This window comes from Hippopotamus amphibius, chromosome X, assembly GCF_030028045.1.
Source record: "Hippopotamus amphibius kiboko isolate mHipAmp2 chromosome X, mHipAmp2.hap2, whole genome shotgun sequence".
Classification (NCBI taxonomy): domain Eukaryota; kingdom Metazoa; phylum Chordata; class Mammalia; order Artiodactyla; family Hippopotamidae; genus Hippopotamus; species Hippopotamus amphibius.
Genome location: NC_080203.1, coordinates 24,320,369 through 24,338,034, shown reverse-complemented (window position 1 = coordinate 24,338,034; position 17,666 = coordinate 24,320,369).

Sequence of the window (17,666 nt, the reverse complement as noted above, 5' to 3'; positions counted from 1 at the left end):
TAACTACAACAGTATAACTATTACTCTAACACTATAACTATAACAGTATTACCATAATACTGTAAATGTAACTCCATAATCCACTTTTATTGTAATAATGTAATTCAATACTATAACTATATAACTATAACCATAACATTACCACTATAACTGTATAAATATAACTTTAATAATGTATTACCATAACACTATATATACATATAATAGTTACAGTGCATATATAACATAATATTTATTATATATAGGTACAACACACACATCTATATGTGTATATATACATACACATACACACATACACTCACACAATGACTATCCTTGGCTCACAAATAATTATAATTTTAAAATATATTTTTCTACTAAAATAAACAAGGACCAAGGATTCTTAGAAAAATGGCCTATTCCAGTTTTGGAGCAAGTAATATTCAACATAAGCCTGGAAGGTATTATTATATCAAATAGGATTATACTAAATGACATTTGAATCTAATAAAGCCTTAGCACATATATACAATTTATAAAAAACATGAGGCATAGATCTACAAGTTAAATAACATGATTAAAAAGTAAACAGATAACCAAAATATTGAGCAATCTATAGAATAACTGCTCTTTCTTTAACTAGTGAATATTAAAGCAAAAATAAGTAGAGGCTGCCTTAGATTAAGTGAGACATAAAGGACACCATTATGGAGCTAATTTGAATCTGAATTCAAACACAACAAATTCAAAAGTACTATTTTGAGAACAATGTGGAAATTTGATTATGACCAGGGTTAGATAAAACCAATGGAAATTTTTAAATTATTAGGTGTTATGATGGACACAACAGGCTATACAAATAAAATTCTACATTTTTAGAGATAATGTTTAGCAAAATAAATAGGGATGAAATGATGTCAGAAATTTTTCTTGAAATTCTTCATCAATGTAAAGAAAAAAAAAGAAAGAAAAGAAAAATAAGGTCAGTGAGTTGGCAAAATTTTGACAGTCTTAGAACATGGGTAATGACAGTATGGTGTTCATCATATTGTTTTACACATTTGTGTAATTTTGCTATACTTTAATTTTTAATTTTTTGAAAACAACGTGAAGGTATTATGAAAAACAATGAGAATATATTTGAAATTTTCACGGAATGAGTAATATCTAAAAAATAAACTTAGAGTTGGATAACAAGTCAAGGATGTCTGCTGTGACCAATTGTCTTCAACATTGTACATGAGGTCCTAAATAGTGACAGTGCACTAAGGCAAGGAAAGCAGAAAAAGTATAAGCATTAGGAAGGAAGAAATATATCTATATTTAAATGTAAATAAATTTTTTCATAGGAAAATCCAAAATGATATACTTTCAGAAATAACAAGAAAAACTTGAAAATTTGTTAGATATAAAATCAATATAAAAAGAAACTACATATTGACATATAATCAGTAAGCAGTTAAAACATTCTCCAATAATACAATTTTAATATTATCCTAATATATCAAAATTAATTTTAAAGTGATAATTATTAGGACAAAGAAGTATTTTATCAGAGGTAAGCAATTTAACTAAAAAATCAGAATAACATGCACTAAAAATTTTCAGAGTTGAATACTGTTTAGAAAGTATCTTACACTCAAAATTTTAAAAGATAATTTCTGTATAAACAAATAGTTGTAAATGCAATTTTACACAGGTATGTCATAATAGCATTAAAATATTAAATACTATTGTGGACTGAATCTTTCAAGGTTTATCTGTTGATACCCTAACCCTCAATGTAATGTTATTTTGATGGTAATTAGAATTAAATTAGGCCATGAAAGTAGGGCCCTCATTATGGGGTTAGTGGCTGTATGAGAAAATCTTTCCCTCTCTGTGCCAGGTGAGGACACAGCAAGAAGACAACCATCTGCAAGCCAGGAAGAGAGTTCTTACCAGAACCCAACCCTGCTGGCAACTTGATCACAGGCTTCTAGCATCCAAAACTGTGAGAGAATAAATTTCTGTTGTTTAAGCCAACCAGAATATGGTATATTTGTATGGCAGCCCAAACATACTAATACAAATAGCTAGGCTAAAATTACAAATTTTTAAAGACACAAGATAATCATTTATGTGGAGAAATGTACTATGCTCATGGCAGATTAGGTATTGTAAACATGTCAATTTTCCCAAAATTAATCTTCAGACAATGCATTCCTAACTGAACTCCCAACATGAGTTATCATTTAATTTTTCATAGAAAAATTGAGAAGTCAATTATAATACCTATATTGAAAAGCAAGAGTCTTAGAGGGATGGGACAGGGAGGGTGGGAAGGAGTTGTGGGAGGGAGGGGATATGGGGATATATGTATAAATACAGCTGATTCACTGTGCTGTACAGCAGAAACTGGCATAACAGTATAAAGCAATTATACTTCAATAAAGAGCTTAAAAAAAAAGAGTCCAGTGATAAACAAAAGTCACCAGAAACACCCCCCCTCCACACACACACACAAGGAGAATTTGCTTTCAATACTTTTTATAACATTATACCAATTGAGATACTTAAGGGATAGACACATTCATCATTGGAACATAGTGGAAAACCAAAAAACACTTATTCATATAAAAGATTAATGTGTGACAATGCCAACATTGCAAAGGATATTTTGAAGCTGAACTATATCAGTGGCAGACACAATTAGCTTATAAAGAAAGCCATTTATCCTTTTCAGTTGGCATACAGTAGATTATATTTCTCAAAATCCTCTGAAGTTAAAGGTAGTGATATAAATGAGTTATAACCAATAAAAAATAAATGTAACTCAGTCATGCCACTTCTAAGCCTAATCCATAAAACTTTCTTTGCCTCAATGTTGTTTTTTCCCTAATAAGCACATCAAATTGGAAGGCACATGTTAAAGATAATATTGATGTAAAATAAAACCAACTTGATCAATTGAGAATAATAATGCTGTTCTGCATATGGAAAATACATTTTATTGTATAAAGTGTGATAAACGGAATATTGCCTGCCAGAACAGTAAACAAAGGATGTCAGTCACAGCCATCAATGATTGCAGCCCTCCAATGTGAGCTGGTGAGCCCTGAGGAAAGTCAGGGCTGAAAAGAATACCTGCCATCTAGCAAGCATCAGACTGCAGCCACTCTCCATGGTGAGCCCTGAGGAAACTCAGGATGTGAAAACACAGGATACTGGCCTCAGACAGCTGAGGTGCATATCAAAGGAATGATTTCAGTCAGCCCAGACTCTTGCATCTTCCCATACATCTAAAACCACTAAATTCCCCAACCTGGAATATCTGCTTTCTTTAACAATAATCTTTTGATGTTCAGACTACCTGTCCTTTGATGCTAAACTTCTGTATAATCTGCCTCCCCCTCCCCGCACCCCGCCACCATATCCTTGGAGCAGTTCTCTCAGGGTTACTTGAGATGCTGCTTCCCAGGTTTGAAGTCCTAAAAATTCCCTCCAAGAAAAAATAACTCTCAACTTTTAGGTTCTGAATATTTTTTAGTTGATAAGTCAATGATCACTTTTGGTTTGTTTGTTAAAGCAATTTGTGTAAGAAATAAGAGCATACCCATACCTAATATCACTAGTAAAATATAATTTCAGATGGACTAAGGAAATAAAGGCAAATAGTAAAACTATAAAATATTTATCAATAAATATAAGAAAAACTCTATGGAATCAAGAAAAGAATAAAACTTTTTTTTCAACAAGATACTTAAACTACAGATTGTAAAGGAAAATAAATAAATCAACTTAAAATTTTCTGTTTATCAAAAAATACCACAGGTAATTCCACTCTAGACAAGATGGTCACAGACCCACTTTTACCTGTTCTTCCCCACAGAGCACAACTATATACCCTGCATATGGTACAAGAGACAACCAAAATAAACTCTAAAAAATGTTAATTAAAAGGCAATATTGCTTAGAATCCCATGACTAAAGAGACAGCACTGGAAGCAGAATGCACTGCATCTACCCACTCAACAGAGGAAGGCCACTTATAGTGTTTCTCAACTCATTACCGAGCAACAGAAAACAGCCGAGGTAGGCTCATTTCTCCCATATATCTAATGGGAGTGCCTCTGACAATATTAGGCACCAGACATCACTAGCAAGGGTTATCAACTGGAAGCACTGCAGAAACAAACAGACAAGGGAGACGCTCCTTTTTCACTGGGCCTGAGACTTCGCTTTTCCACTCCAGAGAATCTAATGCAAAAGGAGCCAGCAGGAGATACTGAGTTACAGTAAGCGGCCTGGTCTGGGAAATCTCTTTGTTCTGAAAGCCTGAAACTCTCCTCTTGCTTCAGAAACATTGCCACTGATAGGAAGAATCAAAGAAAGGGACCAAGCCACAGCAACTGACCAAGACTGAGAAGAACTTTTTTTCCTGAAGGAGATCAAGACTCTTCTCCCAGACCCTGGAAACCACAGTATACGGGTAAAAATGGAAAAATTATACAGCCACAGAAAAATGCCTGGTCCTAGAAGCCTCTTTGTTTCCACAAGCTTGAGACTCTTCTCTCCCTCTCAGATATACCTGGGTGGCTGTCACAACATGAATATGAAACCCAGCCACAGCAAGCAGCCCAGCTGAAGAAGCCAGTTTGTCCCAAAGGACCCAAAACTCTCCTCTCCCACCCAGAAGAACTAGGCCACCAGGAGGGCACTGATAGGGGGATTTTGCAATACCCCATACCCAATGAGAGTCACTGAGCAACAAGTCTAGGGAAACCCAACTCCAGTCCTTTCAGGCACACCAGGAGGCCTAGAAGAACCAGATAAACCAAGCAGACAAAAATAACACCACAAAGGCTCTGAAAATTAAACTTCTATTGGAGCCCATAAAAGTAGGAAAAGACCTGTATGCTGTACCCAATCAGGGTGACTATGTACTGAAATAAAAGATTTAAATAGGACTTAGAGTTTCCAAATGTGATTGGCATAGGTCTATGATATAATCGAAAATAATTTATTATATTAAGAACCAGGAAAGTCATAATTTTAATGAGAATGGATGACTGACTGATGCTAATAGGAGGAAGAATCAGATGTTATAATTTTCTGACAAGAATTTTAAAGCAAACATCATAAAATTCTTCAACAATTACAAATGACCTTGCAGTAAATGAAAAAGAACATCTAAGCAAATAGATTATAACAAAAGATACTAAAGGAAATTACAGAACTGAAAAATACAATAACTGAAATGAAAGATGTATTAGATGGGGTCAGTACTAGAGTGAAAATGAAATAGAACTGAATCATTGAATTTGAAGACAGGAAAACTGCATTGAGCTTATCTGAAAAACAGAGAATATTGAATGGAAAAAAATAAACAGACTTGAGGGAAAATAACAAAAGATATAATATTCATGCCATCAGAGTCCCAGGTGTGTAGGAGAAAGAGAATGAAGCTTAAAGAGTATGTAAAGAAATAATGAATGAAAACTTCCCAAACACAGAGAATGAACTTACCTATTGATCCAAAAGAAGATGAGCCCAAACAAATCTACAATAAAAAAGAATCACAATTAAACTTTAGAAAAGTAAAGACAAAGAAAAAATTCCTGAAAGCAGACAGAGAGAAATGAGGCATTAATAATATGGGGACACCAATTTGAATGACTGCACATTTCTCCCCTGTAACCATGGAGGCCACAGGAAGTGACACAATGATTACCAACTGCTGAAAGTAAAGGATTGTCAACTGTGAGTTTGACATCTGGCTAAATCATCCTTTAGGAATGAGAGAAAATAAAGACATTCTGAAACTAAGGAAAACTAAAATTATTTAGCTAGCAAGCCTATCCTTAAGTATTGGTTAAAGGAAGTTCTTCAAAACTAAAGGAAATTATAAAAGAATTTTTTAAAAATTCTTTTATAAAATTCTCTTATAAAATTCTTCTTCCTGGGAGAATCAGGAAGGAAGAAACAAGGGAAGGAGCTGAAATATGGGTACAAACATAAACCTTATATTTCCTCCTGAATTTTCTAAACAATATTTGACGACTGAAGCACACATTACAAGACTAACCAATACTCATGACAATGGTATTTAAAAGTGAGGAAAGTACAGAGACGTAAATGGAAGTAAGGTTTCCAAATTTTATTCTAAGTGGTAAACATTATTATGAATAGACTGTGATGAATAACATAAGTATATCACAATACCTTACAGCAACCACTAAGAAAATTGTACAGAAAACTCCAAAAATAATTCAAGATAGAATCCTAAAAAATATTCAAATAATCCCCAGGAAGGCAAGAATAAAGAAAAGAAACAGAGAATGAAAACCTAAGGAAACAAAGAATGGAAAACAATGAACAATAATAACCAAAAAAATTAAAAAAAGAAAAAGAAAAAAAATTACTTCAAAATAAAATCTAGCCAGATTGAAAGTAAAAGGATTCAAAAACATACAGCATGCATAAATTAATCAAATAAACCTGACTGGCCATATCAGTATTAGATAATTTAAACATCAGAACAAAGAAAATTAGTAGAGACAAAAAAGAGACATTACATAATAATAAAAGAATCAATCAACCAGGAAGATATAATAATCCTAAATGTGTGCAAATCAAACAACAGAGCCTCAAAATAACTGACACAAAAACAGATGGAGCTGAAAAAAGAAAATGACAAATCCACAGTTTATAGTTGGGGACTAAAAAATTCTCAGCAACTGGTAGAACTGTTAGACAGAAAATCCACAATGTTACAGAAAGTCTGAACTAAATCATCAGCCAACAAGATCTGATTGACATGTATAGAGCACATGAAAGAGCAACAATACATGTGTATTTTTCTAAGCACCCAAGGAACATTCATCAAGATAGACCATATTCTGGTCCATGAAGTCAATTTCAACAGATTTTAAAATATTGAAACCAATTATAATGTAATCAAACTAGAAATCAATAATGGAAAAAAGGAAATATCAAAGAAATTGGAAGTAAAACAACACAAATCTAAATACTCCTTGAGTCTAAGAGGAAGTCTCAAAGTAAATTTTAAAAATGCATATAAGTGAATGAAAAGGAAAAAAAAATTAATATCTAAATATTTGGGAGGCATATAAAGTAGTGCTGAGTGGGAAATTTAGAGAACGAAAAATATATATGACAAAACAGGAAAGGGACAAGAAAAGAAGGACCAATATCAAGACTAGAAAAAGTAATATGAGTACAAAGCCTGCAGCCATTAAAATAAGGGGATATTAAAAATTTATGCTCATATTGTGAAAAACAAAGAAAATGAATTGATTCCTTAAAAACCACAAACTATCAAAACTCAAGCAAGATTTAATATATAATTTTTATAGCACTATAACCAATAAATAAACACATTTCTTAAGTTAAATGTCACAATGGTATTAATACCCTTATAATAAGAGATACCAGAGAGCTTGCTCTCTCTGCCACCAGGCATATACAAAGAAGAGGACGTGTGAACTCAGGGAGAGAAGGTGGCCATCTCCAAGCCAGGAAGAGAGCTCTCACCAAAACCAGACTATTCTGGCATCCTGAATTTGGATTTCCAGCCACCAGAAATATGAGAAAATAAATTTATATTGTTGAAGCCACCCAGTCTATGGTATTCTATTATGACAGTCCATGTTGAACAAGACAGGACAAAACACTTTCTAACTGCTTCTGAAAGTTCAGCAGTACCCTCATACCAAAGCAAGATATAAACATCACAAGAAAATAAAACAATAGACAAATATACCTTATAACCACAGATGCAAAGATCCTCCACAAAATAGTAGCAAACTGAATCCAGCATTATATTAAGATTATTTATCAGAACCAAAAGGGATTTATCCCAAGAATTTAAGGAAGTATAAGAATTAATCAATGTAATAAATCACATTAATAGAAAGAAGAAAAAATATACATTTTCATGTCAATTCATGCATAAAAAGCATTTGATAAAATCCAATACTATTTCATGATAAAATGATTTAATAAAGAAAGAAATGAAAAAGAACCTACTCAACTTGATGTAAGGAGTTTATGAAAAGTCCATAGCTAACATTAACATCAATGGTGAAAGACTGATAGCTACCTTCTAAGATCAGGAAGAACACAAGGATGCTTCCAGTACTGGAAGTTCTAGTCAGAGCAATTAGGCAAGAAAAATAAATAAAAGGAATTCAAATTGGAAAGGATGCATGAAAACTATTTCTTTTACCAATGGCATAATTTTATATATAGGAAACCCTAAAAATTCCATGAAAAAACTATTATAGCTAGTAAAAATAATTCAGCAAATTTGCATAGCAAAGATCAACACACAAATTAAGCTATATTTCTATACACTGGTAATGAACAATATAAAAATAAAATTAAGCAAAAATTTCATACACAGTATCAAAAATAAAACACTTAGGAATACATTTAACTAAGGAAATACAGGACTTTTACACTGAAAACGAAAAACATTGCTAAAAGATATTAAAGAGGATCTGAATAAATGGAAAGTCATCCCATGTTCATGAACTAGATGATCTAATATTGCTATCCAAAGCAATCCACAGATTTAATGCAATTCCCTACTAAAATGATGATGGCCATTTTGCAGAAATGAAAATGTTGATCCTAAATTTCATATAAAATAGGCAATCCTGCATTTAAAAAAAGTTGTAGGACTAACACTTTCTTGTTTCAAAATGACCTACAAATCTATAGTAATCAAAATAGTGTGCTACTGGCATAAGGATAGATCTATAACTGGATGGAATATAATTGAGATTCCAGAAATAAACCCATAAGTCTACATCAATTGATTTTTGACAAAGGTACCAAGACCATTCAATGGAAAGAATAGTCTTTTGGTACAACTTGATATCCTCATATTAAATAATGGAGTTGGGCTGCTATCTCACACTGTAACAAAAAAATTAACTGAAAATGGATCAAAGACCTAAACATAAGAGCTAAAAGTATAAAACTCTTAAAAGACACAGAGGGGTAAATCTGCATGACCACAGATTTGCAATGGATTTCTAGATATGACATGAAAAGCAAAAAGAAAGAAAAAAAATCGATACTAAAAATTTTATGCATCAAAGGAAACTATCAATAAAATAAATATATCTCATAGAATGGGAGAAAATGTTTTCAAATCATACATCTCACAAAGGTCTAGTTTCCAAAATATATAAAAACTTTCACAATTCAATAACAAACAGCCCAAGTAAACATGGGCAAAGGTTTTGAATAGTCATTTCTTCAAAGATATACAAATGGTGAACATGTGAAAAGATGCCCAACATTATTAGTCATTATGGAAATACAGATCAAAACCACAAAGACATATCACTTCGCATGCTATAGGATGGCTATAATTTTTTTAAAAAGTATCAACTGTTGGTAAGAATGTGAAGGAATTAAAACCCCTGTACTTTGTCCATGAGAATGTACAATCATTGAGCTGCTGTAGAAAACAGTTTGGTGGTTCTTCAAAGAGTTAAACATAATTATACTATTCAACAACTCCATCTTTAAAGAGATAATATAACATGGATAAATCTCAAAAATACCATGACAAGCAAAGGATGCCAAACACAGAAGATCAGGTATTGTATGATTTCACTGGTAAGAAGCTTTTGAAATATGCAAATCTATAGAGACAGAAAGTTGATTAGTAGTTGCTACGGATTAGTGAGAGAAGGGAAATTGGAGTGACTGCTTAATGAAATGGGGTTTTATTTTGGGGAGATGAAAAGGTTTTGGAAGTAGGTAGAGGGAGTGGCTGCACAACATTGTTAATGTACTAAATGGCACTATATTGCACATTTCAAAATAGTTAATTTTATGTTATGTAATTTTATGTTATGTTAGCTCAATTAATTTTACCACCAAAACAGTTGCAAAAGTTAACAATGCAGTTTGAAATGGGCAAAAGACATGGACAGACATTTTACTGAAGAGGATAAACAGATGGAAAATAAGCACATGACAAGATGTTCAACATCATTAACCATTAGGAGAATTAAAAATAGAACAATTAGCAATCAATACACACTTATAATGCTTTAAAATATAATGACAGCATAAATGCTGGTGAGGATTCAGAAAAAGTAGATTGCGCATATGTTGTTGGTGGGAATGTAATAAATGGTACAGCATAGTCTGGAAAATAATTCAATAATAGTTTCCTATAAAATGAAACATGTAATTGCCATCCAGCCCAGCAATTGAACTTCTGAGAATTTAATCCAGAAAAAATGAAACCTTATATTCACAAAAAAAGTCTGTACAGAAATGTTCATAGGAGTTCTATTCCTAATATCCAAAAACTGAAATCAGTCCAAATGTCCTTCAAAAAGTGAATGGTTAAACAAACTGTAGTAAATTTATACCACAGGCTACTGTTTAGTAATGAAAAAAGGAACACACTGCCTAAACACATAATACCTTGGATTAATCCCCAGGAAATTACACTTAGTGAAATAAATCAATCTCAAAATGTTATACATTATATAATTCCATCTATATTGAATCTTTTGAGTAAAATTACAAAAATACCCACTGTTGTGGGAAAATCGTACTGACAGTGTTATGGTGTGTCTTTGTGTGGGAAAGATAGTTGTACGCAATATAGAAAAGTTCCCCTTGAAGGTAAGTACAACTCTGACAGAAACTATGACATTCCTTTATGGGTACTGGTTTCTGGGGATCATTAGTAAGTAAACTAGAAATTTATAAGAAAAGTTTTGAACTGATGGTTGCAATTGTGCTTGGAGAAATTATCACTTTTTTTCAGCTCTCTGTTCAAATGTCATATTAGCAAGGGCTTCCCTGACCAATGTATACTCCAAGACCAATCCTCAACTGTCACTTTCTGTCCTCCTTATTCTATATTTCTGCATAGCACATATCACCATCTGGCATACTATATATTTACTTCTATGTTTTGTTTTTGTCTCTCTCTACCACGCTTGGATATAAATTCCATGAGAGAAGCTTTGTTCTTCCACTGTTATAATCCTAGCATCTAGAAAGTTATCGGAACATTGTGCACGCTCAATAATTATTTGTTAAATGAATATATGAGTGAAACTTATGATTATAAGAGAATTCTATACCTTTTGGATGATTATAACTGCCTCTGCTGAGGTTTTATCCAAAGCGTTTGCTCACAAGAATGATTTAGATGTTAGAAATATTTAAGTCATACTGGTTTTATGACCATGTATCTGAAATATGTTATTAGTTCCCTTTTTAACCTGAAGTTGATTATATTTCATTCAGCAATAAGTTGTCTGGTTAACACCTGTAAACAGATTAGTGAAAGATCTCAACTCATTGGTGTATATATATTGATATAAGGTAGTTTTATTTTTTCCAAGTACTATCAACTGTTATCAATTCTATTCTTGCTTTCTTCCTAGGCATTAGTGTACCTTAAAATCTCAATGTCCATAATTTCCATAATGTTTAGATTCCATAATATTTAGATTTCCATAATGTTTAGATGAAAGCAGTCTCATTTGAGTTAGTTCTTCTATTATTCATATTAAATTTTAATCCTCTATTAATTTCCAAGCTCTTCTCCTTTTTGCCCACTGCCACCCTCCTCTCACCCACAGATAATTGACAATGCCAGAAGATTTCTTATCTCCTCTGAACACCCTTCTTCTCCTGGGAATGCACTTCTGTTATTGGGGTAGAGAATAGGGAGAGGATTTTAAAAATGTATTTCCCTAAGGTGCCTTCTCTGAAAGGTTGCAGTCATATCCTGACTCAATCAAAATGCCGCTCTGGCTTTTTGCCTAGAGTTTAGGGTTTGAGGTGGCCAGGAATTGGCATCTGGCACTGAGAATTATTCTCTTGTGAGATTTAGCTACATCTAGGAGCACTGTGGTGTGTTTCTATGGTATATGTGCCTTTGCTTCGTACTGCAATAGTTGCTCCAAGCCCAGTCTCCAAACTCATCTTACCCTGTGTGACACAACACAGAGACAGTATCAAGTTTACATTTCACCTTCCATAGTTTTCACGAATTAGGAATTTGAGGGTGGTGTCCTCTGTTATTTTTCCATATGACTTCCCCCCGGGCCATATCTCTAATCAAGCCTAGAAGCAGTGGACACATTCAACTAGGGATTTAATTGCTGGTATTCACTTCTAATAAACACTGGCGTTTCATAAATGATTTTCTCTCCCTTAGCTTCTGAGAATAACGAAGATAAGGGCTGACTCCCTATTGGCTACTATGCATCCTTTTGCCTCAGCAAGTGTTATTGTATGGATTTTCATGGTGGGTGTAACAGGTAGCTAAGTTGGAGTCAAACAAAATACTTTTCTATAAATTTAAACTTTAGTTTGGCAGAGCCAACAGTTAAAATGGTCTAGTCAGAAGGCAGGTACACAAACAAGGGGACCCCCATCAAGTGCTTAGAAAGGTTTTACTAAATTTGACAGAACGTAACAATCTTCTCTTAGAAACACATTTTTAAACATTTTAGAATTCAACATTTTAAAGGTCCTCTATCTCAATCCATTACACACCTTGCTTACTGTTTAGTGGTCTCTCTTCCCTGGCAAACTCTATAACTCCTTAAAGAAAAAGAATGTGATTTCTATTTCTATATATTCAACTACAAGCTTAGTGTCAAAATATATGTGGTTTATAGGAAACAGTTGTTAAATAAATGTTTTTGAATTTCCTACTAAAGCCTCAATAATAGGGGTAAGCTTTATGATTTTCTTTTTCTCTTTAGTCATGCTGTGCTATGTACACAGGGATTGACTCTTAGGCTAGGAATTAAGATATTTAAAACATAAAATGCTTCTTCCTATAAAAAGGAAAGAATAATTTAATGATATAATTAATATTGATAGATATCTATTAAGTAGTGAGCACTGTTAACCAGTGAGTCCAGGAAGACTAGCAGATTAAAATTGCAATCAGATAGTATCAGAACAACCACCTTAGTTGCAAAACTATTTTTATAAGTATCTTTTTCATCCTAAAATAAAATAAGCAATACAGAGCAAGTACTTAAATTTTACTCTTTTATTTAGTTCAGTTAAGATTTTAGCATAATGTAGCATCTATTTTTGGATTTTAGTCTGATAAACCTAACTTTAATTGTATTACCTCAGCAGTTTCTTCCTAAGCCCCTATACATTCTCCTGGTTTATTTTTAAACATGAATATTGATTTAAAATTTTTAATTATGCACATTTATTTATAAACAGCCTGGTATAACAATCTTTCAATTATCCTGATTTCCAGAGGACTATAAATTCCAAAATGGCTGAAAAGGTACATGTCTCAATGAGTAATGAACCATGGTTACATATGAAGTTAAGTAACTTTCCCTGAAGTGGTGTAATAAGATCCCTTCCAAACATACTGTATGCAATGTTAACAATATCTTATGGTTAACTCAAACAGAAGAGGTCAGATAAGATCACTAATGGAACCATTATGATGCTGGCTTCTAATTCTGTCATATGAGACATTGGTTCTTTCCAATTATCATGGCCTAATATTAAAAAACATTAAGACATCAAATTACATAAAGAGAAAATATAAAGAACAACCTTTTCTTTTCGTTAACATTCTACCAGGAGTATTATTACTGTAATGACACTTTTTATTGAGTTGCACTTATACCTTTTACAAAATGCTTTTATCTATTCCCATCTTCCTTATAATAACCTCAAGCAGTCTAATGCAGATTTATCCCATAATCAATCAATAAGAACTTAATGAGTATCTTCAGTGCACCCTGCATTGTGTCAGGTGCTCTGGGTGTTATAAAGAAGTATAAATATAGTACTAAAATCCATACTAATAGGAGACAGTCATTTAAGTGATGTTTTGTAACCAACAGACCGTTTTTTATTGTACCTTGTTCTGATTATGACCCAATCAGGACCACTTTTGATTCGGGACTAACAAGAGAAAAACCATCTTTCATGAAAGTTTATTATCTATGTTACTTTTCAGGAGAAAACTATAATTACACTTTTAGAGTAATTCAACATATTTCTACAAATATACACACACACCTAGTAGAGAGAAAAATAGCATATAAAAATAAGAGATTATAATGGTTTAATGCCAGCTTATTATATTTTCCTAATAAATATCTAGACAATAATGTTATCTTTTTTTTGGAATTAAATATACTTACCTAAAAGTATATTAAAAGGTACATAAGTAAAGTACAAAATTTGTAGATTCTGTAGTTAATATATTCAAGTTTCAATATTTTAAAAATTTTCTATATAACATTTCTCAAGAAATACCATTCAAACAATGATTCCAAAAAGATGTTAATTTAAATTTTTAAAAAATCTTCATGGAAAAAACAGATTCCTTTAACAACTAATGCTTCCTTCACAAACTCATTTAATATGAGCGTAGCTTTCTCCAGTTAAATATTACATGAATTAAAGAAAAAGAGTATCCTCCAGGTCTATCATGACAACCACATGTCAGAGTGGATATTTTATTGTAGACTACAACAAACCATCCACGAAATACAGAGTAATATAAACATTGCAATAGAGTTGTAACCACAGTCAAGAAAAAAGACATACTTTTATCTTAAAATTTTGCAAACACTAATCTTTTTGTATTGTGATGACTGCTCACAAGATATGTATCTTCATTTGTTCCATAAATTCCCATCAGTGCCTCCTACCATCTTCAAGAGCATGCTAGAGTCAAAGAATTAATTGTTGCAGTTCAACTCCATCATTACTTTTTGTGCAAATGGCAACTTAAGCAATTATGCAATAGGCTGTAACTAACTGAAATATGAATACTGCCTGTTTGTACCACTGCTCTTCAGATCTGCTACATGATGGTTAATGCTCACAACAGTGCAGTAATTGAATTACAGAACATTAGCTACATGATTATTATCATCATAAACTGCCATGTAATGGAAGTTCATGAAATAAAATCCCAAACTCAGAGTTTATAAAGCAAAATTATACTACATATCTTGCTCTCTTCTCCATGCCCCCTACTTCGAAAAGCCTACAACAATGATGTCCACATTGTACAAAAAAAAATGCTCATAAAACTATTTTTTAATTTCATGGAGGCTTTCAAATATTGCTGTTAATGAACTCATTCCTAAATCCATTTCCCTCTATCTCTTGCCGATTTCACCTCCTCAAACCAAATCCTCTCATGTCCATCTCTTATACCTCAAATTTTAGACTTAATCATAACTTGAAATAACGCTGACTTCCTACTCCCTCTTGTGGTGGCTTAGTTTAGAGTACAGTGTGTGTGTGTGTGCGCGCGCACTCTGCATCATTTTACCATAGTATGGTTCATTGGTTCTCAAGTCACAAGCCACCAACTCTTCAAAATGAGCCACCACATCTCAAATTACTAGAGCAAAGAAAGGCTCTTCAATAAATAGTGCAGAGATAAGTGAGACCATATCTTACAATACATACAAGAATAAATTCCAAATGTAGTACGGATCTAAATGTAAAAAAATTAAAACAAACAAGTGCTAGGAGAAAATATGGGTGAGCTATCCTTTAACTTTTATGTGGGGAAAGACTTTCTAACCATGACGAAAAATCTATGAACTAATATGGAATGATTTCCTGGCCATAGAATGAAGTGAAAAAATCTAAACTCAAAAGTGTATCTTACTCTTTGTATAAGAAATAGGGGATATAAAAATGAACATATATCTGCTCATTTGTGTAAAAGATATATAAGAAACATACTAGAAATTGAATAGATTGGTTACCTACATGTGACAGGTGAGAAATAAGTGGCAAGAAGGGAGGGATTAGAATTGTGTAGCAGAGATTAGGAAAAATGGCACTTTTTAAAAAGTCTGAATCTTGGAACATAAAGTTGGATCAGGCTGAATGTACCAATATAAGTTCACTAAGAACCCTGATTAATATACCACGGAACACTTCTCAACAAAAAGGGGGCAGGAGATTAATCCTTTGTCTGTTGATTCGTTTGCAAATATTTTCTCCCATTCTGAGGCTTGTCTTTTCATCTTGTTTATAGTTTCCTTTGCTGTGCAGAAGCTCTGACGTTTCATTAGGTCCCATTTATTTATTTTTGTTTTTATTTCCATTACTCTAGGAGGTGGGTCAAAAAAGATCTTGCTATGATTTATGTCAAAGAGTGTTCTTCCTACATTTGCCTCTAGGAGTTTTATAGTGTCTGGTCTTACATTTAGGTCTTGAATCCATTTTGAGTTTATTTTTGTGTATGGTGCTACAATGGAATATTACTTAGCCATAAAAAGGAGTGAAACTGGGACATTTGTAGAGACATGGATGGACCTAGAGACTGTCATACAGAGTGAAGTGAGTCAGAAAGAGAAAAACAAATATTGTATATTAACACATATATGCAGATTATAGAAAAATGGTACAAATCAACCAGTTTGCAAAGCAGAAATAGAGACACAGATGTAGAGAACAAACATATGGACACCAAGTGGGGAAAGTGGGGTTGGGGTGGGATGAATTGGGAGATCGGGATTTGCCATATATACATTACCAATAAGAAAAAAATATCAAATTGTACACTTTAAATATATGCAGTTTATTGTATATCAATTGTATCCCAATACAAGTTCTTAAAAAATAAAAAAAATTTAAATAAGGGTGGGGGCAGGAACTACTGATGCATATAACAACACAGATGAATATCCATGAACTTATGGTGAGATAAATAAGCCAATCTTAAAAGTTCCCATACTGTTTGATTCCATTTTTTTAACATCCTTGAAATGACAGAATTATAGAAATGGAAAACAGAGTAGTGGAGTATAGGGGTTATAGAGAGAGGATGTTTGGATGTGGAGGAGAGGTCTTAAAAGGGCAACAGTATGGAAACTTATGATTATGTAACTGTCCTGTATTCTGACTCTCAATACGAAAACCTACACATGTGAGAAAAAGTCATAGAATTAAATGCACAAATATATAAACACATAATCATTGAAATGAGACCAAGTAAATCTAAATAAATATGAATATATCTGAATAAAATCAATGTCAATAGCTCAGTTGTAATACTGTAATATGTTTTTCCAAGATGATACCATTGGGGTTAACTGGGTAAAGTGTACATGGCATTTCTATATATTATTTCATAAAATTGCATGTGAATGAACCTATAATTTTCCCAAAATAAACATGTATTTTTTTAAAAAATGGAAAAAAGCACATACCAAAATAAAACACAAACATCAATCAGAAGAAGCTAATGGCTAAAGCTAGAAAAAATTGAGGAACAAAATCATTACAGTATTGAATTTTAACCTATAGAATAAATTAAGTACCCATAAGTCCACACTAATATAAATACATATACACATGCTGGAGAAGAGAGTGCTCTTCCTTACCATAGATATCAAGTTAATAAATATAAAGAAAAGAGGGAGATAGAGAATCAACATTAGGCAAACACCACAGTAATAGACTCTGCAGATATGAACCACCAATGGATGCTAAAATTAGTGGCTACAAGTTGAGGAGAAATAGAATTTGCAAAGTCTCAAAATATCACCCCCAAATACTTATCAACTATAATGGAAAAGACAGTCATTTTACATTGGAAAAACTAAACAGACACCAACTTAAGTGAGCGAGGTTAACATCACCAGTAATAAGATATGTGGACA